Here is a 17,211-nt window from a genome sequence, read left to right as displayed (position 1 = left end):
TAAGAGATCAAATCTAAAACTAATATAAAGTTAAGATTTGAATAGCAATAGAAAATGTGAAGCACACTCACAACAACCCACAATGAAAAAACATGAAGGAGCATTTAGCTGACTGGATTTTGTAGAAACCATTTAATATAGAACCACAATGACAACCATCATGATGCAGCAGACCATCAAATTCAGATGTGGTAAGAAATTCACCTGGAGGTTTCCCTTGAAATCCAGTTTGAATCTTTCCCCTCATAAAATAGTTTCCACCCTGTTAAAAAACCTCCATTGTCTATTTGGTTATTCATTCTTAAGCTATTGTATTCACACTACTCCCAAGGAAAATAAAGATACATGTGTATCCTTTTGATAAATCTAATCTTGTGATGAGTCATCTAAAATTGTGTAATACATAGATCTTGCACACAGCATCGCCAAATCTCAGCGTGTTTGTTCCTGTTGTTATTTTCCAAAGTCTTGTAATATGTCAAACCATCTGTCCTTCGTTACTAAGATGTTTTACAGGATCTCTGACATAATGTAATCTGGGCCAAGTTGTTTTACAGTCAGAAGGCAGATGACGGCCCAGTAAATGAGTCACCCGCTGCTCAAATTTCTCAGTGGGACGTTAAAGGGTTTTGCACTAAATCAGGTGGGGCCCCTGTTCATGTTTTTGACAAAAAAAAGAAAACATTCAGGTGCTGGGTTGAGTGTCAAATTAGGCACTCCATGAGAATATTTACTCTGAGGAGGATTTTGTTGTAGCAGTAATGAAGAGGAGAAAAAAAATGTAGTTTTATATCTTGAGACAAAACGCCTGTGAGTTCCTGTGAGTGTTTTGCTCTAATGGAGGCAGCGAATGGAAATGTTGTGCATCCATGCTAAAAACCATCTGCTGGTAATACATTTTTCTCTTGCAGTGGAGGTCCTGGCTCTCAGGATACTTCCCCCTAATAACTGTTTAGCAATATGGAGAATACATTATGTCCTTCCACATGTCTACTGTGGTCACTTCAAGGTTGTACCTGGAAAGTGACGCAACCAGAGAAAGGGCAGAATTGAGGCCAAAGTTCTGGGTCCCTCTCTGAGTTCATCAGAGAGCTTTGGCGCTTTGCTAGGAACTAACACCATCCCAGCGTCTTGTGTGGTCTGGTTCAGGCTCAGTCTCTTGTATTGCATGTTATGGAAAACATACGCCTTCGTCACAAGAGACAGTCAGATATTAAGCCCCAAGCCTGTCAACAAAGGAGGGAAAAGTAAGATATGTAAAGATGAGAGAGCCAAGTTTAGCTACAAACAGAATGGACTGGGGGAAAAGCTATAAATTAGAGAAGGAAAGCAAAGAAAGATGTAAGAGCTGGACAGAGAAAAGGATGATGGACAAACTGTGAAATCCATTCACTTCTGTCAAAAGAATTAGCCAAGAATCTCTCCAGCACATAGCCACATGACAGACCAACCATATAAAAATTTAAAAAATCAAGAAAAACGTAGCACTTCGCTGACAGGAGAACTTTCAATGTGCCTCAAATATCAGACCCACTGTGAAAATGTAAAAAAAAAAAAATCAAGCTTACATTATTTTACAATCTCTCAGAAATCCAGACTCTAAACACCTAGGCCCTGTCAACGTGGGAATTATGTAATGGAGCATGGGGACGGTGTTAATCTGCTGTGTCTGAGCTGCCAACATATGTACACAGAGCCAAATTGGGGAGTAGGTGTGTAGAGTCCAATATTTGTGAAGTAATTGTCCGACATTTTCGCGACTATATTTGATGTACATTTTTACCTCTTTCTTACTGAAATCTTGGTGAAATGAGATCACTTTTATCCTTCAAGCACCTCTGTAAATTATGACTTTAGGTAAAAGATGTACATGAGAATATGTCAAAAATATTCTATAAGGCCACCAGAACTAACCTTGGTTACTTAATCCTTTTTACTTCCTTTAATCCATCTCCCAGACAGTCTGGATTGTTTTTGTTTTTGGTAGCTGAAGTCTCATTTTCCATATCAATAAAACTCAGCACTTAGGCTGAGGTGTTTACAGTTAGATCCACTACTTGTTTCTATCAACCGTATAGCCCTTTAATAAAAGTGTGCAAATTTAAAGCTCCAGAAAGCCATGCCATTTTGTTCCCAACATTACAGGACACTGAGACTCTGTGTGAAGTGTTTCATGGGAGGAGTGCAATATGAGATTGTAGCTAAACAGGCATATAATAAAGTTGTATCTTAGCTTACCAATAAGATAATTACCAGACAAGATGCAAATAAACTTTTATTTTTATAAATAAAATTATTTACATATTATTTCAAAACTGAGTTGGTCCCCCAAATTTGTTGTCTACAGCAAAGGTCCTGGATAAAAACATAGACATTTGCACCACTACTGAATAATGGTGCTAAAGTTTATATTAGATTTTCAGTTTCATATCCAACTTATTCAGTGCTGTTTGATGATTCTTTATGTTCTTAAAACAGTTCTGAAACTCATGGCCATTGCTCACAGGTCACTTATTGGCCAGGATGAAATAAATCCTGAGAAATTAAGCTCAATGGCACAAACCCCAGATGTAGCACTTAGTATTCCTGGATATGTGGATTAGTTTCAATCAATTACCAACAAAGGCTTCTAGAAAGACTTAAGTGTTTACAAAATAACAAGTAACATAGTTACATTCTTTCATGATCAGTGATAACCCTTTTGTGCATGATGCCCTGATCATTCCCTATCTAATCACATTTTTGCTTGCCACAGAATAGTTTCACTTAAAAATTGACCATTAATGTGCTAACAGTGATCAAAAAGTATGGAAAATGCCAAATCAAAACTAAATAAATTATATTGTACTTCAGTTCTTGTAACTATGAATTTGACAAGTCAGATAAATAAGCTGGTATACATAGTCAGAGTCCATTTCTAAAGTTCTCCAGTGTTTGAAATATGAAGGAGCTGATACAACAATATCATCCAGTTTAAGTTGTGAAACATGATGTTCTCACATGTTTTTCACGTGGCTGAATGTAAAAATACCATACAAGAAGTTGCCAAGATGCAGAGTATCACATGATTTTAGAAAAAGGCCCATTAGGTGTTAAACTAAAGGCCTCATTTTGTTTTGAGAAACTGGAATTGCATGTGTTGCAGCATTTTGGGTACAAGGTACAGTCTGAAACACACAGAACATAAATTATTAGTAAGCCCAATGTTGCCATAAACATTTCTCTTCTAATGACACTGAAGTTGGCATCTGATCTATTGTTTCAAAATCTTTGCCAAAGTAAAGGAACATTTCACTTATTGTAAGGAATCTGGGCAATATTTACTATCTCTAGTTTAAATAAGTCAGGTCTGGAACAGTAATACTTTAATATATTTATTGAGATTTATTAAGCCTTTGTTACTTGTACAAGAATCACCATAGATAAATGATCACAAAAGATCGACACAGTTCAACTTAACTACCTCATTTAATAATTATTCAGTAAAAAAGTAAACATCAGTGATTACCCTGTTATTATACAGCTGAACAAAAACAACATGAAGCAGCATTACAGGAGATCTTGTAGAATAAAGTCAGTTTTCTATGGTTGTTACTAAGGTGGTGGACAGCAGACGTATCCCAGCTTTTTGGCTCCCGTTGCAAAAAGCTGCTGAAGTTGGTCTGATGAGAACAGATTTCACGGCTGTCAATCCAGAACAACAAGCTAAAAGACGGCAAAACTCTGTGTAAAGCCAAAGTCAACACTGAGGCTTGGAGTCTGATATCTCAAATAGATGTAAGAATAATCCAAAAACAACTTCATTACAAAATTACTCCCATTCAGTTTTCAGGAGGTTGTGTAACCCAAATGTGTCCTCTACTACATAACCCAGTTGATATGAAAGGTAAAGAAGTCTTTAAAAGATAGTTTTCAGATGCTGTCTCCTCAAAGCTGCAGCAGTTTCCAGAAACGTTCCTGCATTGCTTTCTCCACTCCCGTCCCAAGAACTCCAAGGCCCCCACTCGACTCTGAAACTCAGCGCTTGCTGCAGTTAAACAAACAGTTCATCTTTCCAAAAAATTTTATCAACAAAGCAGTGGGCAGTGGGAATGGTCTTACTCAGCTCTGAGATTTGGGGCCCACAGAGTGACTTGGGTTTTGGTTTCAAAGCAAAACATCGGAGCTTAAGCACTCCAAAAGTTCTAGTCCTGGGGTGAGTATGTGTGTGTGATGTCCTTTGGTTTTGTGTGTGTGGCCCACTGCTTAATGACCATCACATTAGCATCCAGAACTCGATAGCCTGCCCACACTTGACTTTAAAGGAAAAACAACGCTGTCAGCAAGGAGAAAAGTTAGTCTGAACTGAATCGAGGAAAATAGGAAAGATTTTTATCTAGGATTCAGAACACAATTCAAAGGTCATTTAAAAGTACCAAAAAATGTAATCTTTGCTTAAATCACTTATGTCACACTCTTCATTATATCTCTAAAATTACAAAACAATATAAACTGTAAATCTTTAATCGTTTGTCATAGCTTTAAACCCGCAGCAGCACAAAACACAAATTCTGAGTAGTTCTATCCAACCTCCTGCTGTTCGCTTCAAGTGCCAGTCAAAATGTGGAACCCACTACAAAGACCCCAATTGCAGATGGAGCACTGGAAAGCAGTTCAAAGAAAAACAAACAGTTAAATGTCACTAATCGGAGAAAACCAGAAATAAAATAAATACAGTGACGTCCTCCCTCTGATGAGTAGCTGGAATAATAAGCCCCAGAATGGTACTTGGGGTATAGTTCAACTTGAGCTTTTTATAAAGGACAATCTCTTACAAACACAACTTACTATATGAATATGTTTTTTTTTATTTGAGAGCTTTCTTTTTTTTAAAGTTGTTGTCCTTTGATTTCAACATAATAAAAATGCTTTAAAAGAACAGTTTGTAACATTAAAAGTAACAACAAGGTCACAAGTATAGTGAAGATATTTCGAAGGACATGTTTTAATTACGGAAACCGACAAATACGTCATTCTTAGCTATTTAGCCATAACCACAGAGACAAAAAAACAAAAACAGCTGAAAACACTTCACTATGACATTGGTCTTATTTCAATCTATAACTTTTATGAAAATACTAAAGTTGTGAGGAGAGTGGGGGGAAAGAAAACTGAGAAACTGTTGCTTATGGTGCAATAATAGTAAGCAGTAAAACAAAAAGCCATATAGCCACATGAAGCTCTAAGATTCAGATTTTTCAAGGACACTATTAGGCAAAATCGAGTTTAAATCTATAGCCTAAGCCCAACCCAGACCTAAAAGATATGATTAATGGTTTTTAAAAAACCTACAATACATACAGCACAAAGAAAATAAATTAGAACGTGTGATATAAAGTTGTGTTAATCTACTTATTCACAAGTAGCAACAAAAGTAAGATGAAAAAGTTAATTAGACTATAAAAAACAGCGCATTGCACAACTAATGCAATCACATAACCTAAAAGATTTGCATTTGACTCCTCCTACATTCATAACAAGTGACAAAATGGAGATGGAAGATGCTAAACAATAGCTAAAAACAGGAGAAGTAACACTACTGAGCCAACAGAGTGGAATGTCAGAGATCTGGAAGTATTTTAAACTGGTAGGTAATGACAACATACACTGGCCAGTGCCAACGTGACGATTAGTCACGTTGAATCGGGATTGAACAAAATGTTTATGGCCTAAAGAGCATCAGGCTCTTTTAGGCCTGATGCAAATGATATGAATTTGTGCAGATGAATAAAATCAGTAGCAAAATTATAAACTTCAAGATCCACTTTGAAAGCCCAATTTGACAACATCTAAAAAAAAAAAAAACAACACCATAAAAAGAGAGAATGTCTTCCTCCATCATCCCAAAGCAGCCTCTGACATTCAAAAGCACTAAAACACACTAACTGTTCTGATGAGATGTTGCCACATTAAACCTTGAACAGTTGAAGGATTTATGTGTGTCTCTGGAAAACATGCCAAGAATGTAGTGGTCTAACAAACTGCCCCCACCCGAAGAAAAACTTGTCACCAGATCAGCCCTATCCACCACATACCCTGCCACCTGGACAAATAAAGTCTTCACCAGAAGTCTTCATGGACAGACTTCCCTATCCAATCCAGCGTTCTTGACGTTTTACCTCTGCTGTCATTTGTGGGCAGTGACTATATAACATTATGGTCACGGTGGAAGAAACCGCTCTGTGATTTTAGGGTTTTGTGTAATATCATCCAACAGCACCAGTAAAATACGGATAAGACTGTGGTCTGGGTGCTGAAGCCCAACTGAATTTTAAATATATTTTCAGATAAAGACTCTATGGTGTCTTATAACGTGATAGATCAACACACACTTAATTGTGAAGCAGATGCAGCAGGTTGTATGGTTATCAAAGCATTTTACAAATAAGAAGCTGAAGAGTGGTGTTCAGCCCCTTTATTTGAATACCTTTAAATAAAATCCAGTCTAGTTACCATTGGTAGACACCTAATGGAAAGATAACTGTATAACTCACGAACTGTGCTCTACATAGCTGAAGCTATAAGTTTAAAGGTGACAATCCCTTTGATTTGATCATGATAATATGACAAAATCTGAAAAGTTGAATGACTATGAATCCTCTTGTGAGGCACTCTAGAGCATGACAACACAAATATCAAGCATCAGAAAGTGATGGTTATTTTTTCCATTAAGGACAGTCCAGTACACTTCTTTCTTAAGGAGGAAACCTCAGAACGGAAAGAAAATAACTACAATCATGTATGATGTGCTCACCACAAAAATTCATTCAAGGACACAAACATTTTTAAAACCCACATGCAGAATGTTAATTTACACAATTATGCACATATTCCAAATGCTGTTGAACCTCCAAAATCAACAAGTCAAAATACAGGAAAAAAAAAGAGCTGATCAATTGAAACATAACCTTTCAATGCAGCATGGTGGGTCTTTTACTGGGTGGGCCCTCCGACTTCTTCTGTGGTCTTATGCTAGTGTGTGGCAAGTCGGTGTGAAAGACAACAAACCATTCTGCTGCTGGAAGAAGCGTCCATTCAGACAGCCACACTCCAGACGTGAGGGCGGCACGCTCCTCCACTTCCTAGCAGTCAACATGAACCCTCTCAAGGCAAGAGGAACTGCCTGACATCTGGTTTGTGAATCATACACACACACCAACACACACACTGATAGCAATAACCAACTCCAGACAACGGGATTGAATTACTCCACATCACAGTTTGTTTAGAGTTATTAAGAAGTGCCAGAGGACAAACCTCTATCAAGAGCGGGCGTTTAAAATCTGAGATTCAGCCATCGGTTGGAGACAAAACTCATCTGTTGCCACTGTCACTAACAATACTCACGTTGCTGTAGTTTTGCACAGAAATCAGCGGCAAACTTTTTTTGATTTAGGAGAGATGCAGAGATCAATTTCAGGAATATTTTCAGAACAAAAAGAATCTCAGGATCAAATCAGTAGCAGAGTCTAGCACATAAATCCTTGAAGGAAGGAGTCAGACTCATGGCTGAAATAAATTTATCAGTCTCAGCAAGGAAATCTTGGCAGGAAGTTAAAGTAAAATGCAATTCCATTCATACCACAAGAGAGGCAAATATTAAAGCCAAAATGTCATTGCAGTCCTGAAGATTACATGCAAAAGTATGATCTTTTATCTGCTGATTTATTCATATTTAACCAAAAAATGTCCAAAGCTGAAGCAAGCACTTAATGTAACTCTTTCATGTTTCTGCTTTTTATTCCTGGTTCAATTTGCTAAAATGGGAATATGTCTTGAATTGGATTTACATGTGTGGTGAATGTTATAAGTGCCATACAACATCAACAAGATGATTTATGCAAATTTGTTCAGCTGCCTTCTCAGAGAAAATATTAATGCACACATACACACAAACAACCTCTAAACAAGACAGTTGAGTCATTTTATGAAGTCCTGCTTTAACTTAGATTGATGAAAGATTTTTTTTTAATCTTCTGTTTTTCTACTGCATAAATATGACAAAACACACATTTTCAGCCTTTATTAAAAATGGGGAATATGTGAGAACATATCACTTAAGTAAGGCAGCTGTTTTTTTATCTTAAAAGGCAGAAAATGGCTGCAAGAGCATAATTTTTCACTCTGGTACCATCAAAGTAATAATTAATTGTGTAAAGGTACTGAAGCTGCTATTAAAAAAAGCCACACCTACATATTGCAACAAATCATAAGGTAATTGTAAGAAAGGAACGATATCTGTTAGATCTAAAGAGTGGTGATATAGGGGTAATCAGTCTCCATAGCAACAATTAAACGCTAAGCCAGGGGCATGCTAGTAAGACGCCTTTTCAGACCTACCATAAAATTGTAAGTATGTTGAGTTTGCTAATAGCTACTGGCCAAATGTTACTGAGGTTGAATTTACAAACACACCCCTACCTGTGTGTTGAATAAATTGACACTCTTAAGTACAATCGAGGATCAGTCAGTCATTTTGTTTTTTAAAAAAAAAACTTCATCCTGCTAGTGACCTTCATTGGCAGTAGTCATTCAGAAAATAGGCAAAATATGAGAGGGAGCAGGAGGTCAGGAGTCATAAAGCTGCATCAAGGACTAACATCTTATATATATGGAGGAACCGACTGCGTTGTAAATTCTTCAAAATATCTGAAAGTGTTCTATAACAATTTGGTGGCCTTTGCAGGAAGGGTTAATATGAGTCACCACTGGATCTTTTAGCAGAATAATGATTTTTAAAAATTGGACAAACAAACAGTTTAGAGACCTTACATATAAATCATGTATGTTTAAAATGTATAAAAATGCATGTGCAGTCATATAGCAAACACATAAAACTCATCCAAAGGATTCTAGAGTATTCCAGCAAATTCTTTTGTGGCTTTCAGAGTAAATTAGGTCAGAGTCTAAAGTCCTGTTAATGTTCACATCAGCTGCTATTTCTCCACAAACAAAACTAAACTACCGGATTTGGAAACTTGGAAATGTTGAACAGATGGAATCACAAGACACAGACCTTTAAAAACAGAACGTTCAGAGATGCTTTTACATCAAATTATGCTCAACGGTATCAGGTATGGAATCTGCAATATAACAGAGATGTACTGTAGATTGAAGGATGTTTTTAGTCATTGTTATTAAACATATCTGTATGATAAGAACTGCGGAAAGGCACCAGAAAATGAAACATAGTGAATTCCATCTGTCTGCAGTCTCATGCACACATGGAAAATGTGATAACCATTATACAACTGACAGGCTTTTGGAGTCGAACATTGCTCCTCTCCGCTTCAACTCCCTTTCTGCAAACAAGGAAGCAGTGGGTTGATTTTGGCAACCCTCAGTTGCCTTTTTCTCCTCCTTTCATTAACATCTTGGAGCGTGAGTACCAAATCTTGAATTTTTTTTTTTATTGCCTACACTAAAAGAGGAAAAAATTAGAATCCCCAAACACATTGTAAAAGTGTGCCTGTGTGTTCTGCAGCCGGAGGTGTTTGTGAGCACGGAAAAGTACCAGTTGGTTCAACAAAAGAGTGATGCCGTGTGTTTTTCTTGAGCTTAACTCACGCATGTATGTAAAAGCACACACACTCCAGGGAATACCGGTGTAAGAGCTAAGGTGCAAGTATGTTTCTTGCAGTACAGAGAACTGCAGCTTGCCAAAGCAAAGCGTAAGCATTCCAACTGCAGGAGTTACAGAAACACAGGTGTCTTGGCAAACCTTTGCCGTCATTTAATTACTCATTCAAAGAGTCAAGCCCAAGAGTTTGAAAGACACTTTATGGAGGCATTGCTGAACTCCTGAAACTCTCCCCTGACATCTGTAATGTGGGTCACATCAAGGACACCCAGATTATTCTTGAGGAGGAACACACAGACTTTGCTGGTTTTCTTCACTCTTAATGGAGAGTCAGAATAGTGGGTGACACTCAGGGATCACAGGCTATGTTGAAAACAGCAGCTAATTAATAGCACATGCATTCATCTGACAAGCACAACACTGATCAATGCCTCCTCTTTATATGTAGCACCTGGAGTTTTGCTATAATGTTTTATATAGCCTAATGAAGCCTTGCCAATGAGAGAAACATAAACATAAAGGGAGTTAAAGGACAAAAAGGTTTATGGGACCTCTTGGAGCTCAAATGCTAACACCATTGTTCCCTCGCCATGCAGTCAAAGCTGTTTTTAGAAGTTTAATGATACATCAAAGTTACATAACAAACCATAAAACGAACAACTCAACTGAGGTGTTTTAGATCCCACTAGAGAGACTTTCTCAAGCCTGTCATTACATTATTCAGGTCATAGGTTTTGTCATCTGGAGCTGCAGAGTTAGAAAGGCCAAAAACACCCTCTGTCTCACTCTGTTGGGATCCTAGGGAGTTCTCTGGCCAAAAGAGTTAAATAAAGTCCCTTCTACAAGTTCTCTACCGGCCCCATGTCGTGAAAGACGCACAAAGGATGTTAACAAGGATTAATCTTGATCACAAACCAACTCAGCTGATTCCTGTCAATACAGTAAAGCAGTGCCTCCTCACTGCTTTACCGGGCTAAGCCCCGGTTTCACCATGTGTACCTGATGGAGGCCCTCCAGTAAAGACTCTATATAGAAATAAAACTTTGAGTAGATCTAGACCAGGGGTGGGCAATCCTGGTCCTCGAGGGCCGGTGTCCTGCAACTCTTAGACGTCTCCCTGGTACAACACACTTGAATCCAACAGCTGAATCACCTCCTAAGTGCAGTCAAGTTCTCCAGAGTCCTGCTAATGACCTCATTATTTGACTCAGGTGTGTTGAAGTAGAGATGCATCTAAAAGTTGCAGGAGACCGGCCCTCGAGGCCTGGAGTTGCCCACCCCTGATCTAGACAGTACCCCTAGTTTATTGTTTAGCTGAATCTCTTTTCTGTAAGAAAATATTGCTGTCATTAACCTCTGGGTTCTCTTTGCCTTATTTTCTTAGTCCTGAGTCAGTGTTTCTGTGTTGAACTTCATCTTCACTGGGCTGTTCCACTAACAGACCTGTGGTTACCATCAACTTTGCACTCTCTTTGTTTTTCTTCCCCGTAGAAAACACTTAGGTAACATGCTATCTGGGAAGTGTGATTCAAATAAACACTTATATCTGGAAACATTCAAGCTTTGCTTTATCATCTAAATCACTTATATCTTTACAACAGTACCTCATACTCCTCCAAGCCTATTCAACTACTCCCTGTTCCTTGTTTTCAACCAGCTGCCTTTTTTCCCACCTCTCACTTTTCTGTACTTTCTCCTGGGATAAAATACCATAGTGCCAGACCCCCTTACTCATCTTAAGTCTATGAGATAAGTCTCTCTATCCCGGGGTGTGAGATACTCCCAAAAAGCAGATTTGAAGAAATCCTTCCTCCTTTTTCCAGACATCATCTTATTGTTTATCTACAAGTCTGTCGCTTTACTGTCCAGCAAAAATAAAACAACGTCCCCTAAGTAAAACTGAGATGCAAACACAATGTTGGACGTCTGACTTTATTTATTTCAACTCACACTAATTCAGTGTACTTGGGTGTTTCTGCGGGAAAATAAATTGGTACCATCTGCTTACATTTGTTTATGCGCCGTCTCATAAAATACAGTGATGACATATATTTGTCCTCACTGTCCTCATGTCACAACATTAAGTTATAGGTCTTTAACAAAAGAAATGAAGTAAACAATACTGTTTATCTTAGATGTGTAGAGATACACAATGAGCAATGTGTGCAAATAACAAATAATCAGGTACAAGTGCTAGTAATGCACTTGTTTTATTTATTTGTAAAAACGCAAAATTCTTACAAATAACTAAACTACAGTAGTTTCTCTGTATAAACATGGGGTATATTGCCATTAAAAGAACTGATCTATCTTGGTTGCTTAGTGAATTCTAGTTTGCGTGCCACCTCTGCAAAAAGGCCAGTCATTAAAACTTCTTGCTATTAATACTAGTGGTATTATAGCAAAATGAAATTGATTGAGAAGAACAGCAACTTGGCCACAAAGTTCTTAGCAACATAAAATGATCACTTAAGGCCAGTGTGTTACCCGTAAACTTGTTTTTAATTATTTTGGCCACTTCAAAAGCAGCAGGACCAAACTAAGAGCAAATATATTAGATACATATTCATTTTAGATACTAAACGTCATTATTATAGTAAGTAACTTAACGTAAGAAAAATAGATTATGACAGTTTAAGAAAATATGTCTGAACTGCATGAAGAGAAAGGGAAGTGATCAAAGAAAATTAAGATCATCCACACACATGATTAATGTCTTTGCTGAGACATGCTGACTTTGAATTCTCAAAGCCAATGGAAGAAATTGTGGCATGGCAGGCAGTGAAAAAGGGAATTTTACACCTCGCAGATGTATTAAGTGCTCACAAGCTTCAGAAAGGAAGAAGAACATGAGAATACAGCTAGGAACCACACAAAAGAGCATAAAATCCTAATATTGCAGTCTGCATTAAAGCTGTCAGCGCTTTACAAGTGCTCATGTTAACATAAGCATGTCTAAATCCCCATCAACCAGGAGGGATGAGGTGATGGGTGAGGTGTCATTGTGAAGCAGGGGGTACTCCCTCAACCACAAAGACCCCAGGACTGATCCGAGCTGGTCTGTGCTGACACAGCTGGTTCAAGGCACAGACACCCCTCCAATACCAAGCACGACTCCAGGAATGTTCCAGAGCCTTGCTGGACAAACCATAACAAGTGCAGGAAATAGATACAGTGCATTCAGGGTCCTGCGCCAGCCGCAACCCTCCCGAGTCCTGCTTTTCCAAATCCACATGTGTGGGAACAAGAGACGGTGTCGTGAGTGAGACCTCCGACATCAATGCACATCCCAGAACTCTCGTTTCTAGTTACCCTCTAAAGTAAGAGCATCGGTCTGTAACTGCATCAGCCATCTTGGAATTTATTGTTAATATTGGGCTTATCGGAATTTGTCTTTATTCATCTTGACCCTTAACAGGATAACCTTGTAAGAGTTTAAATTCACTTTAGTGCCCTGAATAAAAGTGTTCTCATTCCACTCAATATGTGGAATGGAATACCATTTTCATTCCACTTAATAAGTATGGATACGCATCTGTTTAACTGAACTCTCAAAGCAAATTAAGTTGTAAAAACTAGTAAACCTCAGTGTCAAGTGCTGATTTTGTACCGGAGTTGCTGCACTGCAAATACAGGCAACAGCAGGGAATACTCAGGGTGGTGCTTGACCTTAGATGCAAGTGCTGCTTGGAAGTTGGCATTAAATACAATTCATCCACATAGGACTCTAGGACTCTAGGACATCAAAAAGCATTTTGGTGCTTTTTCTGCACCCTTTGATACAGTTGATCAAATCCTGGTTCCTTGACTCAGACATGATGGTTGGTGTTAGAGGTTTAGCTTAGAGCTGATTTCTGTCCTATCTTTTCCACTTGTCGTTATGTGTTATCTCTCCCATTGTGTTCCTCAAGGTTTGATTTTGAGTTCACTATTGTTCATTTTATATGTGTTGGACAAAGAAAATCTGGCCCCACTACTCAGACCTTTCTTAGTTACTTGGACACACGTGACCATACCTTCAAAAACTTAGGAGTGGTTTATGACTGTTGTTTTATGGTACATTCAAACTAGCCATGTTTGGTCCGCTCTAATTGAACTATAGTTCGTTTGCCTAGAAAGTCAGATTGGATTGGATAGCTCTCTGCTTTTAGTCATTACTATTCACTACATTTTTAATAGGTTTGTTCATCCTATGAACACTTTGCTAATATCTTTCTATCTTATCTCTAGAGCACTTTTATTCAGCATTGTTGTTTTGAATGTGCTATATAAATTGTGTTGACCTTGAACACCACAGCAGGTGACTCACGTAGTGTGCTTTGGTGTTGTGATTTTAGAAATAAAATGTTTATAGAAATAAAATGTGCATAAGTGACATTACTTTGTCTTTCTGGTTAGTTGAGTGGTATTACTGCTGAAAGTGAACCACATAAGGGTTAATCGGTACCAGTATATTGGCCAATGACTAAACCAGCCGATAATTGGGCAGGAAGAGTTCAGCCAAAGCTGACGTAAATTTGTTTTTGCCTAATTGGCCTTTAAATGACAGACCCTCAGAAAAAGAAATATCTTTCAACCTCAAGTAGCATGGAAACAAGTCATGCCTGACTTTACCTTGGCAGGGCGGACAATAGAATAACCACATGAACTTGATCAGCTTATATATCAAACTGTGTGTCTCAAGTGAGCTGAAGAGGCATATGCATGTATTTGTGTACTTTTAGAAAATGTAAAAATGCCTTCAGGATGACGAGTGAGTCAGAGAGGTTCAGAGACATCTCACTGCTTTTTATGAGGGTGTGTGTGTGTGTGTGTGTGTGTGTGTGTGTGTGTGTGTGTGTGCGTGCGTGCGTGTGTGTGTGTGTGTGTGTGTGTGTGTGTGTGTGTGTGTGTGTGTGTGTGTGTGTGTGTGTGCGTGCGTGCGTGCGTGTGTGTGTGTGTGTGTGTGTTGGTCTAATGGGCTCAATCTGAGTTCAAGAATCTGGTAAGTCTGCATATCAGTAAAACCGCTGACAGTTCCAAATGTACCTCTAAACATATTTCAGCACCTGGTCACATAGTGTTACATGTACATGTGTTGATGTTACACACAGCACATGTTTCATGGGAGCTTTTGGGGAAACTGGGAAACATGCCAGACTTTACTAAAGTGTATATTTTTTATCTTGACTAAATAGAGGCCATGTCAGTAGGCTGCTTTCTATTACAAAACAAATGAAACAAATAGATGTTCCTCTGACTACACTCTTGTGGACAAAGATCTCAGAAGTTATTGTTCGAATCTGCTGTAGCCGTCCTCTAGGGTTGTATTTTGGAAATGTGTGTGTGTCTGCTTATCCCCAGTGGGAAGTAAGTAGCAGACCAGTTCGTATGCAAGAGGTCTAAATGTGCAGCTGTATTTATTGATGGTGAGAATGTGGACTATCTTTTGGTTAAAGCCAGAGTCACACAGTTGGCTCACAGCTTACTTGGAGCGCTGCCAGACCAGTGTGGGCATGGTGAGGTTGTAGCCTTGGCATGAGGCTAACCTCTACAGTCCTGCATGACATTCTGTAAGACTAAAGTGTGTACGGAGCCTTCTTCTGATGCAAGCATGATGATTTAAAAGCAAGGAACTAACCTATGCAACAAATCTACTGTCAATATGTCAATAGCTAAAACTGATCAGTGTTTGCCTTCATGGTTACCATGCAAGCCTTCTGGAGTTATTCAAACTATCCCGCATAGGAATATAAACATTAATAGGAACTCTTTTTTTGTTATTCACCGCATAAAACAGTCAGGATGAATTGTCCTGTTTTTCAGAACTGAGACCTGACTGTAGAAACTTGAGACAGATTCCAAACATTCACAGTTTTGACATGCCTGATCATTTTAAACACCCTCAGACTGTATTAAGGCTGCAATGAATTAAGACCAAGCACGTCAAGAGGAGCTAACTGCTTGATATCCCACGAGAACTGACGCTACAGCTCTAATAGCAGAAGAATGAAAGCTTGTGATGGTTCGCATGCATGCAGTGTTGTTGTGCAACAAAGCCTCCAGAGTGGTGAGGCAGAACCTTGGAGCCAGCTCACCCAAACAGCTGCCCTGTGTCTCATAGGACACTCGGCAAAGAGTTCAGCGACTTTCTGCCTCTGCTTGTACAAACGCGACGAGTTCATTTGAACAGAGTTAAAAAATGAGCTGGATTCGGCTCCCCTCGCCACAGATCTTTAATGTAACACATTCACAGGACTCACATGCGCTCAGAGAGAAAGACAAACAGGACGCCCCTACTCGGATGACCGGGATGAAAGAGATTGCGTTCCAACACAGTTTAAATCCATCTTTTCCGGTGCTGAGTCGGGCAGAGTTGGTCGTTGCTTTACATGGTCTCTGTGGAGGACCTTTGTCCGAATCTTGGTCTGAATGAGTTACACTAAACTGTAACACCCTGCATACAGAAACACAGAGGTCTCCAAACCTGTGTTGAATTAACAGAATTACAGTGTGACAATATTGATATGTCAGAAAAGTGGAGAAAATGTTTTTTTGTGTGTTATTTGCAGTGAAGAAGAAAGAAGTTATGATGAAGTTAGTGAAGTTTGATGGGCAAAACTCATAAGAGTATCCATCTACTCATAAGAGTCTTTCCACTTCAAAAACTCTTTCCAAGAACTGTAGCTTTCTAGGAAATTACACTTCTCAGCTTTAAAAGCATTTACCAGGGTAAAAACTAGGGGTGCACCGATTGCAGTTTTCTGGCTGATCACTGATTACAAATTTATTTAAAATCCTGACCTGCCAATTCCGATTTTGGCAGATACCAATTTATTTTGTCTAAAATGCTGCTAAATGTAGCAAGAAAGTTGATGAGTAACCAACAGTGAGAAGACTATTGTTAACTGCAAACATATAGACCTGATCTGGTGGGCCGGTCTGCTAGTCAAACCTCTCTCACAGCAGAGCACAAGAAGATAATAGTTGATTTAAATACCTTTGCCAAGTTAGATAAGATCGATGGTTAAGATCGGCTTCACATGTAAAAATTGGCCAATCATCAATTTCCCAAAATTAGGGAAATTGACACCAATAAATCGGCTGACCAATAAATCGGTGCATCCCTAGTAAAAACAGATAACCCAGATAGAAATTTACCTGAGAATTTATACTGCTGGTAATGTGGAGAGATATCACTTCTAATATTTTTTCTGAAACTTTGAATTAAGGTGTGTTTATAGAAGCATTTCAGATATAAGTACATTAGTGAAAAAAGAAATCAAGTGAAAAACAAATATGAAAAATTTTGGCTGAAAAATACCAACAAGAAGATGAACACCAGCACACATGACAAAAAGTCAACAAACAGGACAAAACACAATCCCATAACTTTTGAACAAGTGTCTAATTAAAGTTTTAGGCATCTCTTTTTCCTAACTTCTCGCCGCAGATTGCTGTGTTTTAGCACTAAAGTCAGTCTGTATGTAATGAGTAACAACAAGGGAAGATTTCTTTTACAGCGGTAGTGTCTCTAACTATGGGCTCTTTTATTACAGCCCTGCAGAAAAAAAATGCGTTACCTTTGTTGCTTAAAAAATCCTTTGTTTTAA

At 38.5% G+C, this 17,211-nt stretch overlaps 1 protein-coding gene across 2 annotated transcripts in view; it reads right to left on the bottom strand.

Annotated features, from left to right (window-relative positions):
* Window positions 1–17,211, bottom strand: part of LOC114136770 (collectin-12) — a 36,097-nt gene that overhangs the window by 14,607 nt on the left and 4,279 nt on the right. The window lies entirely within an intron of this gene.

Source organism: Xiphophorus couchianus, chromosome 21 (assembly GCF_001444195.1).
Source record: "Xiphophorus couchianus chromosome 21, X_couchianus-1.0, whole genome shotgun sequence".
Classification (NCBI taxonomy): Eukaryota; Metazoa; Chordata; class Actinopteri; order Cyprinodontiformes; family Poeciliidae; genus Xiphophorus; species Xiphophorus couchianus.
Note: the sequence above shows the minus strand (reverse complement) of the source record. Positions and strands in the feature narration are given on the sequence as shown.